The sequence below is a fragment of the Amblyomma mixtum genome, chromosome 1, assembly GCF_055824585.1.
Source record: "Amblyomma mixtum isolate Tamu chromosome 1, ASM5582458v1, whole genome shotgun sequence".
NCBI lineage: Eukaryota > Metazoa > Arthropoda > Arachnida > Ixodida > Ixodidae > Amblyomma > Amblyomma mixtum.
This window is the reverse complement of record NC_143012.1, coordinates 192578304-192604781: the sequence shown is the minus strand read 5'-3', so window position 1 is coordinate 192604781 and position 26478 is coordinate 192578304. Positions and strand designations below refer to the sequence as shown.

The 26478-nt window shown below is 46.7% G+C and overlaps 2 pseudogenes; one reads left to right on the top strand and one right to left on the bottom strand.

Annotated features, from left to right (window-relative positions):
* Positions 1–12363, top strand: part of LOC149370363 (uncharacterized) — a 39792-nt pseudogene extending 27429 nt beyond the window's left edge.
* A 643-nt stretch (positions 12364–13006) lies between these two features.
* Positions 13007–19057, bottom strand: LOC149370362 (uncharacterized; annotated as a pseudogene).
* Positions 19058–26478: the final 7421 nt, after the last annotated feature.

Below are 26478 nucleotides of genomic sequence, written 5' to 3'. Positions count from 1 at the left end.
ACATTCCCATATGACATGGTCGAGAGTGCCCCTCTCCCCGCACGTTATACAATATTGGTCTTTCTCCTCTTTGGAGATTGTTATGTATACCCAGAAGGGGCTTATATGATTCCCCCCTTGCAATCTTCTCCACGCAATTGCCTCCTCTTTTGCGAGGGAACGGTCGGGCGGCGGATAGACCCTCCTGCTCAGCTTATAATGTTCCGTGATCTCGTGGAATGAAATTAGGCTATCTTTCATGTCTATGCGGGAGGGCTGCTCTGCGGCCGCCCGGTGATAGAGAGCTCGGGCAAGCTCGTGTGCAGCCTCATTTCCTGCAATAGACTCATGCGCTGGGATCCATATTATCTCTATGTTACGTTCTATCGGCCTCGCCTCGAGGACGTGTTGGGCCTCTTCCGAGATTCTTCCTTTCGCGAAGTTTCTTACTGCAGTTTTGCTGTCACTTAAAATCGTCGTGGCCTTCGTACCGACGCAAGCGAGCGCTATCGCCAACTCTTCCGCCGCATTGGCAACTCTCGTGAGGCTCGAAGCCGCTACCGTTGGTACTCCTGCCCCGTCGACCACAGCAGATACAGCCGCCCCGTGCTGTCCGCACGCCGCGTCTACGTACACCACCTGGTCTGCCGGTCGCTCCGCACAGCTGGCGTGTCTAGCCGCGTGCGCTTGGTTTCCTTTCCTTGAAATGATCGTTCAAAACGCCAATGAACACAATGAACGCCGGTCGCCTATTGCTTCAGCGGCGCGTTTCTAGCAGACCTTTGTCAATGACTGCAGATCACACCTCTCATTTATCACCCTACGTACCTATAAGCACAATTCCGGCATCCACTGACCCAGGGAGCCATTATTCGCAATTCCTTGCCTTAAAATGAGGAGCGTAAAACTTGGCCAATGCCAATGAACAAAACGAACGCCGACGGCCTATGGCTTCAACGCCGCGTTTCTGGCACAACGTTGTCAATGCCAACGCATGCAGCGCACACCTGTCACTACCGTCACTAAGCTTAAAGCATGGTTGAGGTGTTCACTGTTCCAAGAGGGCAGTTATGCGCCTTCACTCTGGTTCAGGTGTCTATCGAGATGTGGACACTTCGCCCTCACCTCACGCAACGTATATCCTGGCATAGCAAAGGTAAGCCACTGCCAATTTTATATACCACACAAAGCACGCAGATGGCGATGCGCAGTCGCTACTGCGCATGAGAGAAGGAAAGAGAGAGAGAGGGCGACTGCCGGCGAGGCGATGGAGAGCGCGCGGCGGCGGCGGCTCCGGCGGCGGCCCCGGCACGCTAGCTGTGCGCCGTGTGGCGTCCCCCGCTCCTCGCGCCTGCGCAGCTTGGCCTTTGCATTGCTCCGCGAAATGGCTCGGCGACACGCCTAGTGTTGCTTTCGCTACGAAAACTACGACTAAACGTCCTACAAGATGAACACCTGGCGAACAAGGTCTTCCCACCTTGTGAACAAGGTGCGAACAAAACTTCCTACTAGGTGAACACATGACGAACCCCTCCTCATGAGATGACCCCGAGCAGAAGATTTCTTATATTGCAGAGGCGGAATAGAAGCTTCGAACTAGTACAAAGTAACAGGAGAATCAGTTTCTGCAAAGTGCCGATTTTGAAGAAATTGAAACTTTTCATGGACGGGGCTAAACTCCGGCTCTCAATTCTTGTTTCTGCCACACCTTAACGAGCCGCACATATATTTCAAGTAAAATACATTTTCAGTTGCACCTATACTGGAGGTATAGCTTTCATAATTGCATCCGTATTGAATTTCGGATGTCTTTTGGAAAGAGCAGCCTGCCTTTCACCACCAAACGCACGACGAGGTGGTCAGCCTAATCGGAAAGTGTCTGCTTGTGGTTGTGATAGAAATAGCCACCTGCCAGTGCAGTGTGTTCATCAACGAACATACGTGCTCAATACCTCATCACCTGACTTTTGCAAGTGCTTAACTAAAGTGTGCACTCTCTGGATGTAACTATTATGTAGAATAAAGAAGAACGACGCACTTGAATTTACCTGTCATGTTGACTGTAGAGGTTACCTGAATTTCTTTGAAATTTCTCGGGAGGTAGTGGAAGCAGGGCTAGGGTGGTGACTTTATCCTACGAGATTGGAGCTAGACTTTGTGCACTATAATCTTGTAAGAGTATTTTTAACAGATTTTATTGTCCTTAATTCACACTTTTCGCAAACTGCGTAGAAAAGACGCCACCAATATGCCCTTTTTTTCCGCCGGGCAGAAAAATAACTTCCAAGCACTATTTCTAATCATATAATAATTGTCTATAATTAATGCAGTGAAATTGTCTTCTATACGTCTGACGCCATTCGTGAAAATTAGACAAAATCTGACGTTTGGAAATCAACCGTAACAAGGATTTTTGCGAGTGATCTCATGCACCGTGAAAAAAAAAGCCTACCACTGTATCGCAAGTTCACTGACCAAGCTCACGCCACCAACATGGTAACAAGTATAATATGAACACGTATAAAGATACCGAGGAAGATTCAACTTTGATTTGGCTTCCGGGGTGAACGAATTTCGCTCGGGCGGAGGTTAGTCGCTTAACAACGCAATAGAATTTGCTCCAAGAGCTCGAAGATCTTAGAAAGGTCATGACGTTCTTCAGAAGTCGAAATTCCAAACTGTCAGCCCAATGCCGAAAAAACAAATTGTGCTTCTCACTGCCTCTAACCGTGTGACAGACAAGTGTCTAACATCAAGAGGAAACAGAACATATGCATATCCAGTTAAAGAAACTCAATGTATAATATCAGAGGGTAAGGTCCGAAAATGGTATGTGCAGATATACACTGGACGCACAGAATTATGTACTTACATAGAAATTTAAAAGATTTCAATGCTGTGATTGCGCTAGCTTTTCTGAAGTCTATTTCAGAGCAGTCCGATTTTTGTTTCCACAGCTCCGCCGGCAGATGATTCTTCTATGAAATGTTTGTTGAATAAGTAGTTATATCATAATTACATATGCCACAGGAGCAAACACTATAAGCTACGCAGTTTGTGAAACTTTAACGAATTGAATTGTAGAAACACACAATATAACCAGTAACTGAAATCTGAAACATATTCAAAGTGAAAAACCAATGAACTGGGAATATTTTTGATAGCCGGAGAAACAAACACCTGCGGTTCTTTCCAATACGAGCTAGACAAAACTATCTCTTCCCCTAAAGCACTGTTTGTGTCTTATCGCCTGAATTTGTTTGTAAGGGTCAGACACAGGATACGAAAATTTCGCTGAACAATCAGAAAAGATGGGACCACTATTGATGTTCAGATTACCAGTGTAACTTTCCAGCCAGTCGGTAAAGATTGTATTGCATGAATAATAGCAAATCCATCCCGCACGTTTTGCGGACCCAATGCCCTTACGCTAGCATTGTCCTCCCAGTTGTGGAGACGAGGCTTATTGGGTTTTTTTTTAACGCCACAGCGTTAGTACCTCCATGCCCAGGTAGCCAGCAACCAAGGTAGACCACCTAGGTCACGTGACTTTGGGGGTGTCATCACCGCGTTCCAACTGGATTGTGACGAAACTGATACCCGTGGCAAGTGGCAGTTAAACTCATGATAGATCGATAGAGGTTGCGCGCAAAAAGCAATCTGGGTCGCATAGGTCCCCTTTGTGGCACCACCTGTCATAATATGGCAGTGGCGCATCGCTCAACTGCTATACTACTGCGCCAGGAGTAGTAGGAGGATCCTCAGCGAACTAATATTATAGAGTCCAAAATTATCGATTCAGCACGTGAGGACATTAAGGATACCGCGCCGTACTCCCAAGGCGGACCTCAAGTGTCCTCTTCATTCTTTTTTATATCTAGTTAGCCCTAAAATTAATTTTTTACCCGTTCAATGGGGAAAATTCTGCACCTCATTTTTAGACTGACATGAAGCGCATTCTTTGCTTAAACTCGTCATGCCCTTTAGCTTAGTCGCCTTAATGATGATGAATTTTTAGAGGCTATTTGTACAAGTCGTTTTCTTTTTAAGACAGTTGAAGCTTTACTCTTCCTAAGTGAAGGTGCCTATTGGAAGGCCCTTTCAGGGTTTTTATTATAGCTCTAGATAAGACAAGGTTTAGCTGTCTTAATCACAGACTATTGCTTCGCACTTCGCAAGGTTCGTATTGAAGTAATGTCTTCACTTATGTGCAAGGCAACCCGCAGCAGCTGGCAAGATAATCTCGGACCGTACTTATGGCCATACGCGTCGGCCGCTGTTGGCAGCCTTGGTGGAAAGGGTGTCCTACGTTGCCTGCTTCTGGAAATGGAGGATCGCACCTCCCCTTCTGCTTCTAAAAGCGGTCACCGCGTGTAGCCACGTGTACGGTTCCATGGGATCTACAACGCGTTCGCGCGTCCGCATACATAAAGATGACGCAGCATTTCATTGGCAATGCTTAAAAAAAGCGAATCATAACTTAAGGTGCCACTTGAAGGCGAAGTGTGCTTATTGGCCAATATGTGCCAGCAAATAGAGGATGCTGTAAAACGTTTTAGCGCAAACAGACACACACCACGAGAAAGACGGCACACACACACAAACAAGCAAGAGCTGGCACTGGCTTTATTGACGGATGGTCGCGCATTATATAGGCCAAAGTGTGGCGTGAGAAAGGCGGCAAAGTTGGATTATGAGTGATGATGAAAGAGCCAAGATAGCAGAGCCATTTCGCAGGCAAGGAAGATGCATAAAGCAATAAATCAATATTGTCTTTAGTTTTACATTCCATTTGGTCAGCAGTTAGCCTATCCCAAAAGGTCAATTTCACCAGCGAAAGGAGGCAAATAAGGGCGCTTAAGCAGTCACGGCCGGATTTCTTTATGTCTTGGGTTTCTAAACTAATTCGTGCCATCTTCTCACGGATTACTCTTGAATTCAACCGTATAAAGAAATTTGGCACCGACTCCTTAAGAACCCCTTCTTTACCTCTCTTTGCTGCTTAAATTGGCTCTTTGGAAGCGGCTAACCCTTGGCCAAATGCAATGAAGAATTAAAGAATATCTGATCAAGTGCGCTACGCCCCTTGCTTGCCTGCGCATGCGTTCTGCTATCTTGGCTTCGTCAACAGCACTCATAATTCATCTTTGAATCTTTCGCGCGCACCGCTTTGGCCAACATAAGGTATGTCCATCAGCCAATAAAACCAGTTGCTGTTCGTAGCGGCGTGTCTGTGTTCTCTTTTTCGGGATCTGTGTTTGCTGGCGCTAAACCTTTTCACACATCGATATGCGCCAACTCGTCGAAAAGAGGTATTAATGGAGCAAATAGTGCAAAAAGAATTTCTCAGTGTAGCTTTGAAAATAACATTTGAATACAAACAATTACTGAGGTACTTCTCATGGTATCTTTAGCAGAAACATTTGTCTGCACTGAAATACTCATAAACACCTGCAGTGAATAGCGTTTTGTAAAACAAATTTCTACAACCTGCGCATATAAAAATACCAGAACATAGATTTTATCCCCTCATTGCAGGAGTATACGCTAAGCTCATGGTGACGAAAACGGAGCCAAACATAGCTCCCACCTTATCCACTGCTCACAAATCAAATTTTTACCAGATTTTCGAAACTACTTTATTACTGGTTACAAAGAACTTTGAAAATAGCTCACTGTGAAACGCTCGGGTTTATTAATGTCAACGACACTTCATGCAAACAACTAGGCTTTAAAGGGCATTGAACAACATTTGCGAGCTGGGCAGTACAATGCACCCGGCAAAGAAGCGCCGTGGCTTTTGTGTTCATCTTCTGAGCCGTAAGGTTGTGAGTTCGATGCCGGTCATTGCATCTGCATTTTAACGACGGTGAACTGCAAAACCACTAGTGGGCTGAAAGTTCGTTACTCGTCAAAATTCGCAAGTTGTTGAAACTCATACAGAGCTTGCTAGTACTACAACGTATGTTATAGCACAAATGATTGCTTCGGCACGTTGTAATTAATCATCAAGAAGAACCATGGTGTGGAAGCTGGAACAACTTCGAGCAGTCTCACTGCGTCTCGACCATCAATAAAATTACCGGCATCGACATTGAAAGACAGGGATGGGACAACAGAGCTTCTAACTTTTTTTCAGGAAACTGTGGTATGAATCTCTTGGCGGCTGTGATTATAATCGGCTAACAAAAAGTCTGTTGCCGACTTGAGTGAGGCCTAGGTTGTTGCCTGAACCACATGAACGCAGCTGAAGCCGCGATGGTTACTGTAGCTAAGTTAAAGCCAGAGTTTAAATGGCCACTGAAGGAACAATGAAAACAAACCCTTATGCTAGAATATGATTTAGCCATTTTATTTTCGTACTTGTGGAGCAGTTCACACACGAACACAAGTGCTCACCCCCTGCCCTGAGCATATAGCGCCTGCAGAGTAACTCTTCAGGAGGCGCTAAAAGCGCTGAGAGAGGGGTTAATGCTGACTATCACTGGTTCGTCTCAAATTCTCCAAATGAAATCCTTACCCTTACAAAGTTCACAGGAAGAAGTTCAACCAGTGATGTTAGCCAATCAGTAGTTTTCAATAAGCTATCGGCAATAAATGAGATAGCATGATGCTTAGCCTGCTTATGTAGGATAGGAGAGGCATTTCAAGTGATAAAGGCCGTCAAAACTTTCTTCTGCGTTCAGCCGCAAAAAGGGCTAGTTGCAGGATGCTCCACTAATAATAACGCTGCTTACAACGCAAATGAATCAGTCAGCATTACCGAAGTGGTAGCTCTTACTGCTTTAAACTTAATAACAACACAAGATGAAGGTTGCTCATTCATACGTTTCTGCATCCCTGTCACGATACCGAGATGGCCTACAGGTTTTATATGGACATGGAATAATGAATGACTCAGTTAAAAATCCAGAGCACTTTAGTGAAATGAGTCTTACGTGTGAAAGTAAAAAATAGCAAGGCTGAAACGACGTCAGTAGAGGAGGGTAGTGTCTTTTTTGTAAATGCCAGGGAAATATACAACTGGAATTTCCATTCCAAAGAGCTACGAAACCATGAATGTCTTCTTCCAAAAACAGGAAAGCAGCAAGTGGATGACAAGGAGCCATAATAGGGAAGCAAGGCGTGTATAACCTTGAAACTGTGCCTGTTTCGGGCTTTTGAAGGAACCAGGGAAGGCTAAATGGAGCAAGGTGGCTTCTAGCCAGCTTTAGTTTCGAAATGCAGCCGCAAAAGCTGGTGGGGTAGAAGCCGATAAGCAATTTACCTGTAAAAAGTAACGTTCAGGAGTTAAGAATACCGCGGGACCCGAACAACCTACCGCTAGAAGGCCATGACAAACCACCATGCAAAAATGACCATGCAGTGCGCCTGTAAGTGGGATTGAAGGAGCTAGGCAGAGTACTCAAAGGCTCCTGGAAGAAAGGAAGGATCTCGCTGGAAATCTTACGGCAATGAAAGCTTCAAATGTCGCACTTGGAACGAAAGAGGCGAGACTGTGAACGTCAATAAGAAGGAGTAAAACGAAATCAATCAGTGGCCCAGAAACAATGCAGATGAGGCTCTAAAGAGCGAAGGCATACTGAACTTCGCTAGAAGAAAATTAGGCATACAGAATATCGCGTGTAAAAAAAGAGAAAATTGAAGCAGTGTCATTCGCATTATGCAGAATGTGGTAAAAAACTCGCAGTATTCTACCCGAGTTTTTGTTCTCGCCGAAATAACATCAACACCAGTAGGAAAGCCTGTGCCTCGGGTACTCGTAGGGAAAGCAGAAATGGGCAAAGTTTATATGCCAACCACCGCCGAAAAGTGTCGGGATAGGTGATGTAACTGCCGAGCTGTTTGAGGATGGAAGAGGCATTTCGTGTCAAAATACATCGCACTGCACATACAGACTAAACATAAATTTCCTGAAATGCTGGCTTCAAAGAAACACATGCCATTTAAAATCCCATGACCTTGTTGGAACGCGCGAAGAAAAAAGTTGAACCGTATGCTTGCCGTCTTGGTGTGAAATAACTTTGTTTGTCGGCCCCTTCTTTGTTTGCCCGGTAGACTACGTTGTACAGTGTTGAGCGCTGGCAGCGCCGTGGCTTAGCCGAGCCGTACTTTGAATTCAGCAGAGCACTGTCCACTTGGCAGATCACGAACGAAATAAAACACTCTAACGGCTGGAGGTTGAAGCGGTTTCGCTCAATTTGTACCTTCGTCAAAATGTGTCTGGTAACTGCTAGTAACACGAGTCCGTGCAGTCTCCGTCGTGTTGAAATCCGCTGCCACGGAACGAGGCACTTCTCTACGTGTTTCAGGCGACGGGGTGAAGGTCAGTCTCATGGACTGTCCTTCTATGTACGCAGGTTTTACTCTATCCAGCGTGAAATTTCCCGACGTCTCCGCATTTTAATAATAAACATCGTTCGGCTATGACGGAGAATCTTCAACTACCCACTGCATGAGCTACCTGTGGTCGTCATACTGCATCGTTCCACGGATATGCTTCACTACAGGACTCAAGCTCGCTGCTCAAGTGTGTCCTCCTCTCTGTGGGTTGTCGCGGAGGTGTAGCTCGGAGTTTGTTCATGATGTCAGAGAGGCGAGACGCGCAGCCACCGGCGGAAATGAAGGATTGATCTTGGCCACACTCAAAGAACTTGTCAGACGTAGGGCCATCCCATAGAGAAGCTCCGGAGCGCCGCAGCCAGCGCCTGACTTGAATGCAGTCTCTATAGGCAATGCTTCTAACCATGAGTGCTGCTCACTTGGCGTGAGCGCTGCTTCCAGTTGCCGGTAAAATCTCAACCATTCTATTGCTCATCGGGTGGTAGGCCGTAGTCCTGATGCGCAAGGTGCTGATCAGTTTCGTCACACTGGGGAACAACAGACACTCAAGTTGGCTTCCTTAGACCGTTGTAATGGAAGAAGGCACACGCAAGCGACGTAACCGATGACTGATGAAAGCGCGAGCAACAGGTTGGGCTATAATGTCTGGAATCAGAGCAGCCCCTGCTCAGCGCTTAGAATGGTCGGCAGAAGTCAGCACGAAAGTTTAGCGCTAGCAAGGTGTCAACTGTCCTAAAATATCTGCAACGATGTCGCAGAGTGAGGCTGATCACTGAATCACTGACATACAAGACACTCGCGAGTTCAGTGTTGGCGATGCGGTTGATGTCGGGTCATGCTAAGCGTGCCATGATGAGCCTGCCTGGGCGAGAAAGCTCGTGTAGCGATGCGTATACGTCACGACGTAGGCAAGCAAGCAGGAATGGTCGATGCTTACTCGCGAGTTGACTGTCGGCGATGCGGTTGATGTCGAGCCATACTAAGCGTGCCATGATGAGCTTCCCTGGGCGGGAAAGCTCGTGTATCGATGCGTATACGTCACGACGTAGGCAAGCAGGCACGAATGGTTGATGCTTACTTGTAGACTTGTCTCAAATAATGCCTCCTGTTGAGGGCAAAGAACCGCTTCAGGATGACTGACGTCGATGCGTCGTGCAGGCGGCCCAATCTGTCATCATCTGGTTGGGCTGCCGCATATTTTTCGCAGTCTATACTTGCGGAACAAGTTACTGGCGCTTACTGGGCTTCGCGACCGAGCATAGGAGACAGCGTTGTCTACTCCGTTCATGTGGCGAATGTCTCTGGAGAATTACGTTATGTAGGACGCCTGCCACAGTTCGAGGACGTTGTGAGCGCCGCCATCGGAATTTAGGGAGAGTAATTCATACGTGAGGGAATTGTGATCAGTTGTGATACAGAACTCAGTTTCGTCCAAGTAATGACGAAAGTGCCGGATTGTTGCGTAGACGGCCAACAGTGCGCGCCCCAAAGTGCAGCAACGCTGGTCGGTGGACTCCAGTGTCCGAGAGAACAAACGGATTGGCTGGCATACTCCTTTGCTGACTTGTTGAATAGAGACACCCACAGTGGCGTCCGAGACATTGACTAGGACGCACTCTGTAGCTTCCGGTTGCTGGTAGGCGAGAAAGAGGCATCGATGAGGCGCTTCCTGATGCCTCGAAAAGCCGCTTCGGCGTCATCTGTCAGGCGTAGCTCTCTAGTAGACATTCTTATGTCGACAGTAGAAGGTGTAGAGGGTGTCGAAATGCCGCGCACTGAGGTACGCAACGTCCATAGTCGTTACCGAGACCAAGAAACTCGCGACGCTGGAGCTTAGTGTTGGGTCTTGGAAACTTCTCGACAGCTCTAACTTTTTGTGGCGGAGGAGAATGGCGCTGCTTGAAAAGGAGATGCCAAGAAATGTCCCCATCTGTGCAATCTACTCGCACTTGACTGTGTTCACTGTGATGCTATGCTCATTCACGCGTTGAACCACGGATGCCAGATTCGCGTCATCATCGTGCGGTTAACTGCTCGATGAGTAGGTGGTCGAGGTGCTCATGACAGAAGACGAGACAATGCAAGACGCCGTTGAAATAGCGCTGGAATGTCAGTGCGGAGTTTCCGCGGCTTCCCGCGCATGTGTGTGCCCGCTGCGCTGCATCCTGCGTCGCTCGTCCTGCCGTGCTGATTGGTCCTGCACAGGATGGTTGGTTGTGTACAGCCCCTCTGTTTCCAACGCCCCTCAAAACGGTCGTTTTGTAGATTACCCTACTACCTGAAGGAGCACCTCGAACCGTTCGGTCGGTGACTCTGCGCGCTGCGGCTGTGCTGTGCGGCGGTGGTAATCGAGCTTCTTGCGGTTCGTGCATTCAGGTATAGCGACAGTGCTGGTCTATAGCAATGGTGTTGGAAGTGACTGCGGCCCATGTAGAGGCCTGCAGGGAATGTAGACGTGTCCACTGGCCACGCGCCGCTCCAACCTGCAGTCGATATCGCTGAGTCCCAATGGATAATCCATATGCCTCGGCTCAGCGTTGCCTCATTGCTGCGGGCAGAGCGTGCATTCTTTCTGTCCTATGCGAACATACCTTCTTGGATTATGCCGTCTGATGCCTGAGGTGACATCTTCTCCTTGGTTTTATTCTTACTCCCCCGCGGTGGAAATGTGTTACTCTACTTTGTATTGCAGTTACTGTACAACTCATAAGGTGCACTGCAATAGGAGAGTTTCCTAATTCAGCGCCATCTATCGAGTGAAACGCGAAGCCTTAGCTGCCGCCATTAGTTTGGCGAGTCACTTCGGTAGAATCCGTGTACGCACGCAGACGCGACGCCATCCGTGCCGAATCGCCCGCTTTCCCCGCGTTTCTCAACCGCTGTGTTGAAAACTACCCGCATCATGCCCGTTCACTGCTGTATTCCACTGCGCAAGCAAAGAGGAGTGCTCGACGAAAACGGCTCGAAGGCAAGTACACTCATTATCAGCCGTTTCTCACTCATGCACTTAGTTCGTGCGTGACCTTGCGTCTTCTTCTTTTGTAGTAGGTCTCCTTCAATTGCTTCCCACGGGACGCTTATTGGAAGAAGAGGTGGCTGATTGCCATTGAACGTCACGAGGGGAAGTTTTTCAACTCTTGGAAGACTGCTATCTTCGAAACGTAGCGGGGAATCGGCGTTTTCTCAGACAAGATGCTGTGCCGACTGTGTTTGCCTTCTCTGCGCCGAAACCTCCGCCGAGAAGAAAACATCGAAACAGGCAATCATGCAGCATAAACTCTGCCACCAACGGTGCTAGTGCCGCTATATCCGGCCTTGTGCCGCCCACAGATGTTGTCACCGAGCCACCGGAGTCGGCAGAAATGGGCGACGGGAGCATTCCTGCCGAGGCCAGCTCATCGAGCAGCATCGGTGACGACCCTGCGTACGATTGTGTGTGCTCACGGGAAATGGCGTACCTCGAGCAAAAAGTTGAAGCTCTGATGGCACGTATTGAAGCCCTTGAGGCAAAGCTTAAGGGCCAGGCAGAGGAACTGAGGTTAGCAAAAGCCTCTTTCTACAGGGTGCAACGTGAAGGTGAGCTTCTAGAAGCTAAAAATGTGCAGCTTGAAAAACGACTGAGTCGAAAATTTTCCATTGAATGTTTTAAAGACAGCCCTGAATACATAGCATTCTACACGGGCTTTCCAAGCTATGAGGCTTTCGTAAGCTTTTATGATTTCCACGATCCAGGGGAGAACTGCGAAAATGTTAAGGCTTGGTCAAGAAGTTATAAGGAGGGCACTAACAATGCTGGAAGGCCCCATTAGCTGCCTGCCAAAGAACAGCTATTCTTAGTGCTCGTGAGGCTTCGCTTGGGCTGGTGGAAAAAGACCTGGCCTAGAGGTTTAGGATTTCAATGACAACAGTATCCAGGTTTTGCACCACCTGGATTAGCTTCATGCACCTGCAGATAGGCCAGCTTAACCTCTGGATGTCCAGAGAAGAAGTAAATGATTCAATGCCAGCTGTGTTTGCCACACAGGGGTACTCGAGTACTAGAGTAATCATAGATACAACAGAGGTACGGTGCGAGGTTCCAGCTCTCTTGTGTTGCACTCGCAAACTTTCTCCACCTACAAGTCGGCAAATACATTTAAAGCATTGATTGCTATAGCACCAGATGGGACGATCACTTTCTTGTCGAAACTATATGCGGGGCGATTTGTGACAAGGACTTGGTGCAGAAATGTGGATTTCTAAAGCTCGAGTTTCAGGCTGGAGACACAGTCATGGCTGACAAGGGATTTAAGATAGATGACCTCCTTAGTAAGATTGGTGTCACACCAAATACTCCTCCATTTTTCCTGAGAGACTTTTTCACAGCAGAAGAAGTAACCGAAACACAAGAGATTGCAAAACTAAGGATTCATGTTGAGAGGCGTATTCAGCGCATCAAAGCACTCCATATTTTCGACAGGCCAGTTCCACTGACCATAGCGCCTATCATCAATGAAATGTGGGCTGTTTGTGCATTTCTGACCAATCTCGCAGAGCCCGCTTATAGGGTGAAACGATGCAGAATAATGGATGAGCACTATTTGGAAGTCTTTTTCATTGCTGTAGATGTATGCATTTTCTTCCCTTTTTTGCAAATGTATAAGTGATGTTACTTTATCATGTTTTATTATGCTGCATGCTCTATTCAATGTATAGGATGCCTGGACTCCATGAGGTTCAGAACATCTACCCTTGCATCTAAGACCTCGCTGTCTGAATAAAAGACAGTAATATCACTTGTATATGTTTCATGTTAAAATGTAATAGACAGTGAAGCAGTTGTGTTATCATTTTCCACGACCTTTGATGACCTGTAGTTTATTGTTCTGCCAAAAATGGGAGAAGTGTGTCAAAGTAGAATTTGTCTAGCTTGTCTCTACATAGCTTCCAAGCAGCTTTATGGAACCTTATCCTTTCGATGACAATGAAATGTGGTGGATAGACAACAAAGTCTGCCCATGTGAGGCCAGTTAGTGCCGTTTGGCCAAGAACTTGATAGTAATAAACATCTTGGCGATGAAGCCTGATGACTCCGGTCACGTCCTTCACAAGGCATCACCCTTCTAGGCTTGGGAAATCTATATCCTTCATTTAGTACGGACACTTGACCTCAATAATTCCATGGCTGCCTTCTTCTGGGTCCCAGACTATTCTATCTGGGGAGGCTCCCAGCCACGGGCAAGCTGGACTTAAAGCAAATCCACAGTAAAAAGTCTGCACATCGTGCTGCAGTGCCTGCATTGCCGTCACGTATCGGCGTATGGCTTGCTGCTCATTTGAAATTCCGTGCCTGAAATGAAGATACCAAAAATAGTCATCCACACTGCACTGAAAAGCAATACCTCCAGTTCACACACAAAGGCTGCCAGTGAAAGCAGAAATATGATCATTAAGTAACCCATGCCGAACAATATTAGCTATCTTATAATTGTGTTAAACTTTGTTGCATCAGGTTGAAGCTGTTGTATCGAAGTGTCTTGGAATGCTTATCTGTCAAAATGAACCTAGTTTGTTACAGGACGGCATGGACACTTATGATGAAATAACATGTGCATGGATGGAAGAAATAATTCTTTCATGTCCAAGTTTGAATAAGAATGTACAAAAGCAGGGAGCACTAAATATTAATAATGAGTTTTATTTCATGCACTGAAGTTTTCGTTATTTTGCATGTTTTCATGCTACCACTGTTCGTTCACAGCGCTGCTAAAGGCTTCATGACACATCCACTAGTCCTTACTACCCTCTTCCTGTGGTTATGTGGTGCATTACTACAGGACCCTTGATAGGCTGAGTCACTTTGGGATGTTAAACCTCATAAACCAAATCGTTCCTACAGAGTCAATGTCCCGGCTTGTGTCCATACAAGAAAAAGGTGTCATAAAATGTAACGCACTGCAACAGGTCACCCTAAAAGATTGATGCATTTTAAAAGCAGTGCATGCAAGGATTAGTCTGAGCACAAGACTATTTTTACATGCAAAAATGGGTGCTCACTGGATTGCTCTCACTCGTAGCAGGTCCCTATCGGCCGTGAAGTTCTTGAGCCCGTTCACTGTCCGGTTTTCCCGTTTCATAACTGCACCAAAGGTGGATGCGGTCAGTCGTTGACGGCGGGCTGCCTTCCATGCAGCACTCTTATTTTGCCCACGGGTACTTTTCTCCTGTTGAAGGGCCTCGGTGATGGTGAGAGTTAGTGACTGTAAAAAAAAAGAAAAATATGCTTGCTTAGGTGAAACCAGATAGACTCCAGCAGCAGCTCTGCTTCAACTAGAAGATTTGTATTCTAGAGCAACAACAATTTGCTGTGCATGATGATTGAAATATATGTGAACATATGTTTACGCAGAATAAGCAGCTACATTAAGCACTTTAACTTATTAATACACCATCCTGCGTTATATGCACGTATGCACGTATGTTATATGCACTTAAGAAAATAAAACTCAAAGCTGCAGCTGTGGACATTTTTTGGACATACTAGCCACATTCTCATTACCATACATTATTCAAATACAACATGTGTACTTACCTCAATTATGGCTTTCTGTGGTGGTGGCAGGTGTTGAGCTGAAGCCACATACACTGGTGTTGAACGGATGATAGCGGGTTATGGTGAAACAGAGTCGGCACCTCTCACTGTGGAACCCAACTTGATGTCTGGACTAACATGGATGGAGAAATAGTGAGGTACTAATGGCTTCTGGCACCATAACATACTGCCTTTGCATGTTTCTCCATAGGAAGAATTTGCTGTTTGCACTGTCATTGCCTGCAAGAGCTTTGAAAATGTGGTTGGTCCCAGTGCTGAGAGGTCTTGTCCGAATTTCAGAGCAGCCTTTTTGACATCCCCTGCAAGCCTGGGTTTTTTGCGCGCTTCGTAAAGTCGAGAATCCATGGCACACTCCACACCATCGGGCCGTACGGATCTACAATTTACTTCGTCTACTGCGCTCAAAGCTATTTTGTCTCCACGTGGTCGCCTACACTTCTGCGGCAGATCCGTGCAAGACAAATGAGGCGGCGGTTCTTCGTATCCTTGCTTCTTTAGCAGCACAAGGGACTTCAGCAATGCCAGAGCATGGTGACACGCACCGTTCTCCCGCGCAGCGCACTCGCATGTGCAGCCTTCTATGAAGCCATCTTGCATTATCACAGCAGTGACTTCATAAGGCGATGCAGTCTTCTTCTGGCTCCTAAAGCACCACGCGCGCACACGCACGAACGTGGAGTCACTGCAATAGAAAAAAAGACGATCAAAGTAACTGAAATTCCTTACAGCACGAACGAAGTGAAAAAATAGCAGGCACTTGGTTTAACTAGCTATGCCTGCTCTCCAGTGCAGCCCCAAAAAGAATGAGAGTTTGTATGACAGTTCAGCAAACACAATAATCATTTATGCATTAAAGAGCGCTGGAAAACAAGAAAAGCAAAGTCGCACAATGTGGCAGCTTACCGTGTAGTGAATGATGACGTTTCGATGGAGTCGCACTGAATGTAGCTTTCGGCGACAAACTTGTGGCTGCGGTCATCGTTCCACTTGCCGAGGCTCCTTGAAGCGCTATAAGCTTGTATTCTGTCGGTGGTGAGGCTCTTCGGAATAAGAGAGAGGCTTCTGGTCCACGACACTGCTAGCGAAACGGAGTTAGACTATCCAAATGGGCTCAGTAAAGCAAGGGAGAAGGCGGAGGCTGTCAAAGGAGCGTAGCAGCGGGAGCCGTCGCCAAGCAAATGGCGGACGACACCGGCGACCAGTGTTGCCGCACCGAATTAGCAAACTCTCCTATAGAATATTTCCATCGTATCCCTTCAGTTCTTGCTAAAAGTCTCCTATAGTGCTGCATGTTTAAGGAAAATTTCAACGAGAGCAGATTGGCCAAAATATGCTTCCTTGAGTGAAAACATTTCCACAGTTTTCTCACTGATATTGAAGTCCGTTGTAAAATTAATTCGAAAAGGCTACATTGAATTCCTTCCTGCCGGCACGAAAAACAATCTTTCAGTACCCCGTAACAATTTAGTGAAGAAACTGATAAACATTCCCATTGCGCTCGGAAAAAACCTCCCTCGACAGGCAAACTTGTTTATTAATGTTTTCACGAAATAAAGTCCATTTTTATCACGGGATGCTCTAATTCAGAAGTGATTTTATGCTTTGCTGCGGCATATATTCGCTAGGTTGTTGTCTAAGGTCTAGGAATTCTTACGGCAGGAACGTAGCTGACTAGTAGAAGAAGGTGGCATTATGTTATTCTAGGAGAGAGGAGATGGCACAAAATTTAAAACTTACCAGGCGATTAATTTCCATTATATCACTTGATTTACAATACCGCTAAGGGCCTTGGGTAGGGGAGGGGGGTAGGGCGACAAAACACATACTGGAGGACAGCACAGTAGAACATGGTTCTGGGTTAGTTGGCCACTCTTTATTTCAAACGCACGCAGTGCTAATAACAAGATCACAGGTAGAGGATAGTAGCGTTTTTCTTTTATTGCGTCAGCAATACTACTGTAGGTTTCGCCTCGTTGCGTAGCCCCGGTCGGTAGGGGCGGATGACCTTGAACAGCCGCTGCGCCGAGCGGCAGCGGCGAGAGCAGTTTGATCTGTCACGGCAGATGGCGTCAATAGGAGGTCCGCCACTTCTGTCCTTCGAAGCCGGCGTTAGCAGCATGGGCGCACAGTGCTAAACGCTGCTGCACAGCTTGTATACGAACGTGAAGTGACTCTTAAACAACCCAGCTTTAATTAGCCTAATTTCTAGTCAGACCACATAAATAAATAGCACCGAGTAGAAAATTGGTTGAGTTTGGGAATCTTACCAGGGTCTCTGGAGCAACGTTCATGGAACTAAACTCAGTTGCCAAACCGAGAGCGGTTTCGCGGCGCCGCCACCACTGGCTGCTTTGAGTGGCGCTGCAGTCGTACCAGGCTTCAGCCAGTCCGGTCAGTTGCTGTACTGCGCGCATGTCGTAGAGTGCTTTCGCGACGCGATTGCTGCTGTGATCGTTTTCTTTGTGCTACGGGAGCTTGCATGCAGAGTTTCAGGTGCTGTGTCTGCCATGCCGACATGCTGTGCGCCGGGCTCCACGAGCGGTTATAGAAACAACAAGACTGCGAGGCATTTTTTCGCGGCTCCTCGTGACGCGGATCTCCGTGCGGCATGGGATCGAGCCATTCCCCGCCCGTGTTGACAGAAAACTCTCCCACAAATCACGTGTGTGCGATCTTCATTTTCATTTTGAAAGGAGCGTAGTTATAAGAGTTTCTTCACCAAAGTAGCATATTAGACATCTTCTTTAAAGGTGGAGATCAGATCATCGCAAGGCTCATCATAAGTTCACTTACCAGCTTATCTAAACGCGAATGTCTGGAAGGCATTGGTGCAGTGTGTTTTAAACATAAATTAACAATAGCTTTAGAGCGCAAAGCTCCGCATTTATGGCGCTCGAAAGCAGACCACAAGTACCTACGATTTCTGTGGTGCATTTTTGCGAAATAAGCAGATTTTACGCAAAGCGTTCACTTCGTGAATGACTCCGCGCGCTGCTCACAAACTGAGCTGCGAAGGCACTGAACTTCCTCGGGTTCCTGAGTCGTTAGTTTCTCTTTCCCTGCAACAGCGACGATGCCTGTCGCCAACTCCAGACAATAAATTTCAGTATTTTGAGTTTACCGCTCTCCGTGTATTGTTCCTACCGTGCGCTACTGTTCCAACAATATTTTTCGATCTTTCACGCAGTGCACTACAGCTGGACACAAATACAGAGATACTTTTACATTTTGTTCCCAACACATTTTGCGCACGCATCCCTCGACAAGGCTCCACCTCTCGATTTTTGCTTCTTCCCCATTAATAACATGGGTGTACGTCTTCAGTATGTCTTCTTCGTGAAAATGAAGGTCTCACACACGTGATTTGTCGGAGAGTTTTCTGTCAACACGGGGAATGGCTCGATCCCATACCGCATGGAGATCCGCGTCACGAGGAGCCGCGAAAGCAGTCTTGTTGTTTCTGTAACCGCTCGTGCAGCCCGGCGCACAGCACGTGTGCATGGCAGATACAGCACCTGAAACTCTGCATGCAAGCTCACGTAGCACAAAGACAACGATCACAGCAGCAATCGCGTCGCGAAAGCACTCTACGACATGCGCGCACAGTAGCAGGCAGACATTCGCGTTTAGATAAGCTGGTAAGTGAACTTACGATGAGCCTTGCGATGATCTGATCTCCACATTTAAAGTAGATGTCTAATATGCTACTTTGGTGTCTAATATGCTGCTCTTATAACCACGCTCCTTTGAAAAATCATGACCGCCCGCAATTTCGGCCAACGGTGGCATTGGCTAGGCAGCGATGATCTATCGCTCGAGTTGCTGCAGCAAAGATTTGTGGCATACTCGCCGCACAGGGCTCAGAACTGACTGGTGTCTTTACGATAAACATCGGTAAGTGCGATATTTGGGACGCCAGTTACTCAACATTCCCGAAGGCTGCGTGCTACGACGCTGGGCGGCCGGGCCTGCGGCGTCTGCTAGCGGCGGCCAGCGGGAGCCTGTTTCGACGGCAGCGCCCCCTCGCGCTAAAATTTGCGGGCCGCTTCAGCCGCGTGGAGAAGGCGGAGAGTTTGGCAACTTGGTTTACTTCCATTAACGTTGCTCTGGAGTGCGAGCCGAGCACGCTCACCACTCCGCCATGCCACCGATGGTTTGGAATCAACAAAGGCGCGTCTAGTGAATACGGTGTCTTCGTTCACTCCCATCTTTCTCCCTTCCCGTTACGGCGAGGTTCAAGTGTCCAGCGATATATGCGAGACAGATACATTTCCTTCCTCAAAAAACAATTTACCGACGAGCAAGGCGTACAGCCGAGAGGGCGATGGCGTTCTGTGGACTCCCTGGCAGCATGGCGGAATGGTCACGTGACCAAATATGGCGGCGCCCATGCTTCCGCGCTGTTAAGCGTCTATAAAGGCGCGCTTGCCTTGGCGTGAATGCTTTGCTATGCAGTCCTATAAGGAGAAGTGGCAACGACAGGAAGAAGCGAGAAATCGACAACGTGCACAAGAGACGCCAGAACAGCGTGAAGAACGCCTTACAAAGCATCGTGCTAAGGATGCAGCTCGGCGACAATGTTCTACCTCGCAGAGTGGTTCCACGTCATCGGTCACCGATGAATCTCCACACCTGACTGTTCAGGAACGCCGCAAAGCTACCAGGCGAAGGCAACGCGTCGAAGAATCGCCAGAAGAACGCACGCAAAGACTCGAAAAACAGCGGATTACCGAGGTTGCCATTGATAACGCAATTTACCCTGTTTAACCACAGCTAAACCACTGCCAGTTTTTGTGTCATCTTCTATCTGTGGTCTTCGTAACAGTGCTACGGTCGAGTTTCAAGAAAAGAAGACAGCACAAGCGCTCATAATAAAACTGAGATCTAGTATAACAGAAACAGAAAATATAGCTAATATTACGCATGAAAAGCGTAGAAAATGCCTAAAGAATATTAACAGTTGACAGCATACTTGTTACAAGAAATATCATAGCGCACTTAACAATGCGCCGAGCAGAATAAATTGGAAGACATCGTTTTGTTGCAAGAAGTTTATAAACGCCTATAGCCCAACATTGTGCCAGAAATTAATGGCTTTGCGTAAAGTGATGCGGCACTTTATGCGTTTCGCTTTGCTACCGTGCTCACGTTGCGGGAAGACAGCAGGGGGTGAAAAAAGAAGACATGGTGGAGGGTGGAAGGATGACACAGTTTATGAAATAATGTTAGATGAGCACAGAGGCGTCGACATGATAGTGATTCGCTCGCATGTCACACGTTTCAGCTCGGCATGTTTTTTTTATTGCTGTAACGCTGCTGGCGCGTGAATAATCTCAAACGATAAAGGGAACAGCACGGTATTGCTCTCATTTCATGTGGTCGATGGCGTATGCTTCTTCAGGATCCCACATGGCAAAAGTGTATTCAGTTTTCGAGAGGATTGGTGTGATGTAAGCAAATTTTATTTTTATGTTAAGGTGCGTGCTTGAGATTACGCCTAACAAGACCGAGTGCCCGGTTAGCTGATGCTAAGGCGGCGTTAATGCGGCAATGCAAAGATAAGTCAGGTTGTGGACAAACTCCAAGGTACTTGCAAGTTGTCGTATGTTCTACGCTAGCACTCTTAAGGAAGTAGGCTGCAGGAATTGGAGCAGAGCGGGTGCTAAACGACATAAGCTTTGTTTCAGATGCATTGATTGACATTAACCAGATGGAACATTAGTCTCTGCATGAAGATCAGTTTGAAGGCAATGGCGGTCAGTGCATTTTTAACATTGCGGTATAATATAACAAATTCATCCGCAAACAATCTAATTTGAGATTTAGAAAGACTTCTGTACATCATTATTGAGAAATTTAAAAAGTATGGGACGACGTACGTTGCCCTCGGGTATTCCAGATGTTACGGGGCCAGAAGACGTTCGACCACTACGGGGCCAAACCTAGTTCGACCACTAGTTCGAAAATTTTGACCACCTGGGGTTCTTTAACATGCACTGACATAGCAGAGTACACGGGCCTCTAGAATTTCTCCTCCAAAGAAATTCGACCGCCGCGGCCGGGATCGAACCCGCGTCTTTCGGGTCAGCAGCCGAGCACCATAACCACTGAGCCACCGCGGCAGCTCCCGCGTGGCACTGTTTGAATTTTGGCGAGGTTCGCCTTCACTACTCTAAAGTAGATGGCACTGGGTACATTTCTCGTTGTATTTTACGTTTTTTTTGCCTCCTGTTCATGCATTTTTTGCGGAAATGCCGTTCTTTTTGCATATACGAGTTCCAGGTCATGCCATACGCGCTTGTTCTACACCGCGCAACATTTCAACCAGCAAAAAACATCGTCTTTGCAGGCCTGTCTCGTGTATTTAAACGACGTCGTAATCTTCGCAGCTGACTTCCACGTGCATATGCAGAGGCTAAGGCAGTACTGGACGCAGTCAAGTCTTCCGGAAATACAGTTAAGCCAAGAGATCCGTTTCACCTACCAGGAGCTCTGTTTCTCCATCGTACATCCGCAAAGATGGCGTACGCCCGAGCCCTCAAAAGGCAGCTGCTACTCCCATTTACCACAGCCCATAGAGTTTCTTACTATTACCTAGAGGGAAAGCTGGCGGCGCTGCAGTTCAGCCGCCATGGGCGCCCAAAGCATCATGGGGCGGTGAGCTACTTGTTGCGGGACAGTTGTATTTTTTGGGGAACACGGAGTGGCATTACTGAGATGTTTCATTCCAAAAACGCTGGTTGTGTGCCCGCGCGTACGTGCTGCTTCGGAGAAGAGTGGATATATGAGCTGCTCTTTAGGATCGTGTTGCAAATATGTTAATTGTGGTGGGAAAGGCGAACGGTAAGCGCAAGTCCATGGTTGATTTCTGAACTGTTATTCGCATGCTTAATTTCAGCGTGGGTAAGAAAAGGTTGTACGCGTCAGTTGCATGGTGCATAGAGAAACGTATATTTTTGATCCTAGGTCTCTGTTGTGTATCTCTTGACCAGGTGGGCTTATTACTGCTAGAATTCTAGAGGCGCTTGAGAGTGCTGTCCCGGAGTAGCCGATGGGTTTTCAGTCTTCGTATGGAGGGGTCGTGTAGCAGGTTTACTTTAGACAATACTTTTTGCTGAAGTTCGTAGGAACAGTAGACTTGTGGTTCGCGGGCATTTTTCAGCCTTTAATCTCTTCTCTCTTCTTTTTTGTGATACGTTGCATGTTTCGCGCACTGTTTCGTTTAATCCTGTGTAGCTGTTTTACGTTCAGTTGATTGCTTCATCCTTGAAATCAGGCAGCTTGTGGGCTGTACGACCTCAGTCAGCATGCTTGATCAAGCACTGATTTCCGCTCTCTTTAGCCTACTGAGGCAAAGGCTGATGCCAGTAAGGCTTTTGCCAACGCCCCAGCGTTTCCCGGGGGGAACCACGAGGAGGCGAGAGCGGCGGGGTACAACTGGACCCCAGGGCTCGACTTCTCCTGCCCTTCCCGCCAAAAATTTTTCGCTGTGACCACAGTGGCCACTTTGTCAGTCTAGGTAAGTGGCAAGGCAAAAGCGTTAAAACACGGTCACGTAGTAGGAACACTTCACGCACTCACTTCACTTTGAAGGAACACCACACGCACTCACTCTTGTAATTTTGCAGTGTCGCCAGTGCACAACCTGTAAACAATGTCACAAGCAGAGACCACTTCACAGCATCCAATCTGAGTCCACACAAGCGGCCTGGCATAAATGTCAGTTGTCAGTTTTTACATTCGCTCAATCCACACAGGTGCCTTGGCAAAAGTGCCAGTTGTCATTTTTTTTTTACGTCCACTCAGTCCACAGAAGTGCCTTGGCAGAAATGCCAGTTGTGATTTTTTTAACTCTAAACAAACAAGTAAAATGTGCCCAAGTGAGATGCCTTAACTTAAGGGCCTTTGAGGAGGAATGAACTATGGATGCTGCACACTGTGCAGTAGTTATTTGTCAAGCCTAAATCATTGTAACAAAAAAAAAAATGCCACTGATTCAGAAAGCACATGTGCTGGCCATATTCACTGGTGTGCAAAAAGCACGCGCTTTGTGAAGAGATGCCTGAGGTAGGTGCCACGGATTTTCTCGGTGACATGGCGGGCAATCTCTTTGAGCCGTAATGCAATGTACTTTTTTTGAACCACTCTTGTCAGGGTGATCACATGGTGCGGATCCTCAGCATAGTGTGCACATTCTTGCAACATGTGCTTGTGATGCTGCACAAATTCTCTGAAAGCTTTTAGTGTGAGCTCATTCACGCTGTGCTTCTCAACATGTGGTGTTTGTTGCAGCATCCTTTCTGCAGCATGCATTGCAGCGTGCACAAAGCGAGATGGCTCAATGAGGCCGCCCTGATTCTTAATTAAAGTTAGCAGACTGCTTACGCTGTCAGATACAAGCAGTCCAGCGCAGTCAGTGCAATGGAGTGTGCTGCTGATGGCCCTGACAACGTAGCCGCCTATGTACTCGACGACTTTGCTTTTGAATTCACTCAAAGCAAAGTAGTCATGCTCAAGCAGTGTCTCTGGCAGTGCAGCTATTGGCAATTGAAATTCATAGCTGCTGTCTTCCGTGCAGGGCCTGATCGGTTGTCCCTGGCTCCTGGACAAGCAAATGCCTTCCAGCTCTGTGGAGACGTTGCAGTTCTGCGAGGCAACTACAGCTGCATGCACAATTGTGCTTCGGTAGGCATGCCGGAACTGAGCAGGTGATGGGTTGTTGCTCCAGCCGCCGCGTTGCCTGATGCAGCTGAAGTACATTTCCAGGGGGTCCTGCGTGAGCCTCCTCGTGCCTGCAAGCAACATAGTGGGCAGTATGTGAAGAATGCAGTATTTTTGTGAATGCCCCATACTCTTTGTTTGGTTTACCCTTTCTGTTCTTTTATTCTTAGCCTTCGTGTGTAGGGTAGCAGAATCTAATTGAGGTTGGTTGATGTCTGTGTCGTTCCTTTACCGGTCTCTCTGTGTTTCTGTACTTGTGGGAGACAAATCGTGATTGACGTTGGAAACACCTGGCTGAGGGCTGCTCCCCCAACCTGGGAGACGATTATATAAAAAAAACTGCAAACACTAACTGCGTTTCACGTGTTTGCACATTGTCTTGTGCGGTACACACCTCAAGAAGTTGCTAGGCAATGAAAGCTGCCTCCTGATATGATAAGTTTTGCAGCTGTGTGCCATTTAAAACAGCTTTCAGACCCCTGTATTCCAAGTTAATGGAAATGATCAACCATGGAGTGATGCTGCCTGGATGGCTCAGAAGTTCATAATTTAAGTCTGCTTGGGCATGCAGTATCAGGTTGTGGTGTGTGGTATCCCCACATTCTGTTAGTAGTTTTAATATTGCAAGTACTTTGACTGTTATGCATGGGGCCGCATATATGGTGTAAGGGAGAACCCAACAAAACAGCGATAAAAAGTGTGGCTTTTAGCCAGGTGTATCCGCTGTGTGCATAGTCATGATGGTAAGTGAACAGTGAAGGCAAGGCAGGGTATCTTTAAGCTGTTTAGTAAGATTGCTAATACTGACTCATTGTTTGCCTTTTGAATGGTAAAAGGATTTTCATTGAGTGCAGGCATTCGAAGGAGCATAAAAAAACATACGCTCATTGGCTGACTTAGTGATGGTGGTTAAGAAAGGGCTACCTTTGTGCTCAGATTTTTTTGTAGCAAAACTAGATTTGTAACGAAATTCAAGATATTTCCATTGTCAAAGGGAATGCAGTATTCTTTGGGTAAATCAACCATTCCCATTTTTTTTTGCCTGACATCATCTAGTGCAGGGTGGGAGAGTTGATGTGGTGTGTAATATTACTGTCCAGTGAGTGTGTGCTGAGAAAAGGGTAAGTTAAGTTTCTTGCCCAAAATGATGTCCAAAAATATTTGTGGACTATGCATGCACCAAATTGCCACCATTGCAAAGGCAAAGTGTTTAATGTGTTGTGCTGATATTCCTATTATTCAGTTTGCTTTGTGTGTACAGCACTAACAGTATCAGGAATCACATTGAGCACTGCTTATCTCTGCTTGATGCATGTGGTAATGGAAGAGGCAAGAGATTGCAGCATACGATTAGTGCCGTGAATTTAGGTAGTGACTAAAGTTACACAAAAGCTTGACAATGTCTTGCACAACTAATGGACAGCATCAAATTTTGTGTTCTTTTACTGGATAGAGGAAGCTTATTTGAAGCGACACTGTTTCCAGCTTGATGTTCAGTTTCGGCATGGAAAATTATTGCTTACCTCCTATAGCAGAGCAGCAGTACACATAGCAATAAACTCTTTTCGACCAGCACAGCATTTTTATGTGTTTTAGGCAAACCTTGTTGCATATGTATGCACTGTTAGCTGTCAAAAAAACATTTCTGCATGAGTAAGACTTGTCTTCTTTATTTACGTATAATAATCTCTGTTTCTTCAATACAGCTTAAAGTGCCTTAAAGATAACAGCTTAAAGCTTACAGCTTAAAGATAAGCGAGCAAAAAATGTGTGCTGCTTGTTTACTGCCTCAATCGCACATACAGTGCTGAGTATCTTAGTATGGTCTGTTTCTTGGTCTTTTCTATTAATTGCTGTTAGAGTCACACCACTGTGTAATACATATGTATGTAATAAAGTTGTTGTCAAGTATTAAGTTACAGTGTACAATAATTTCATTGTGGCTACCATATCATAGGACCAATGTTAAGTCTAGTTGCTGACGTTTACATGAGGCTCACAAAAATGAGCTACCAAATGGTAAAAAAAAATCAACATGTGTGCATGAATTGTTGCATCATGAACAGACTAAACATTGTCAGTTAGCTGTTGTGTGGATATAGAATGCGTGATTGTTGCATAGGTGTCTACTCACCTGCACAGTTTAGCATCAAAGAGCGTGCTTGCCAGTTGTGACACGCTCTTCAGTGTGAATGCTAGTGCAATCACGGACATGCGCCTGCCGTCTTGAGCTACTGGACTTCCATTTGGCAGCCGAAGGTCCATTAGCTGTTTCCCTGCAGCCTCCATCACCTCTCCTTGGTACTGCAACGTTGATGGCCGCAATGGCGCCTTGAACCCTTTGGCAGTTGGGTTGCAGGAATTTAAGTGATCAAATGCCCTGAAAGGCAGTGGTACTTACTTGGTTAGCTTGCTGCGCATCCTTGTGCATCAATACAGACCGAAAGAATTCTTCATCTGCCTGCAGCATAATAGGACGAATATGGAGTCATTTTCACATGCAATAGCAGGTGTCTCATTTCCTTAGGCATTTGTACATTAATCACATTTACAGAGAGGTTAATGTGTACTACGAAGTGCAGGCAAAACGCAAGTTTTGCTTAAATATTTGCATTGCATTATTGGCAGTAACCTTAAACAGGCACAATCTCATTGTCCCACTGACACAAGGTTTGTGTAGTTTTGTCCCCTGAGGTGCTTCACTGATCCTTTTGTAGGTGGTGGCACCTGCGGCACCACGTCATGCTTTCAGCCACAGGAGGACCAAAAGAGGCTTTGCTGAAGTGAGCATAACTGAGGTATGACTGGCTTCAGGCACATAACCTCTCATGGTATCAGTGCAC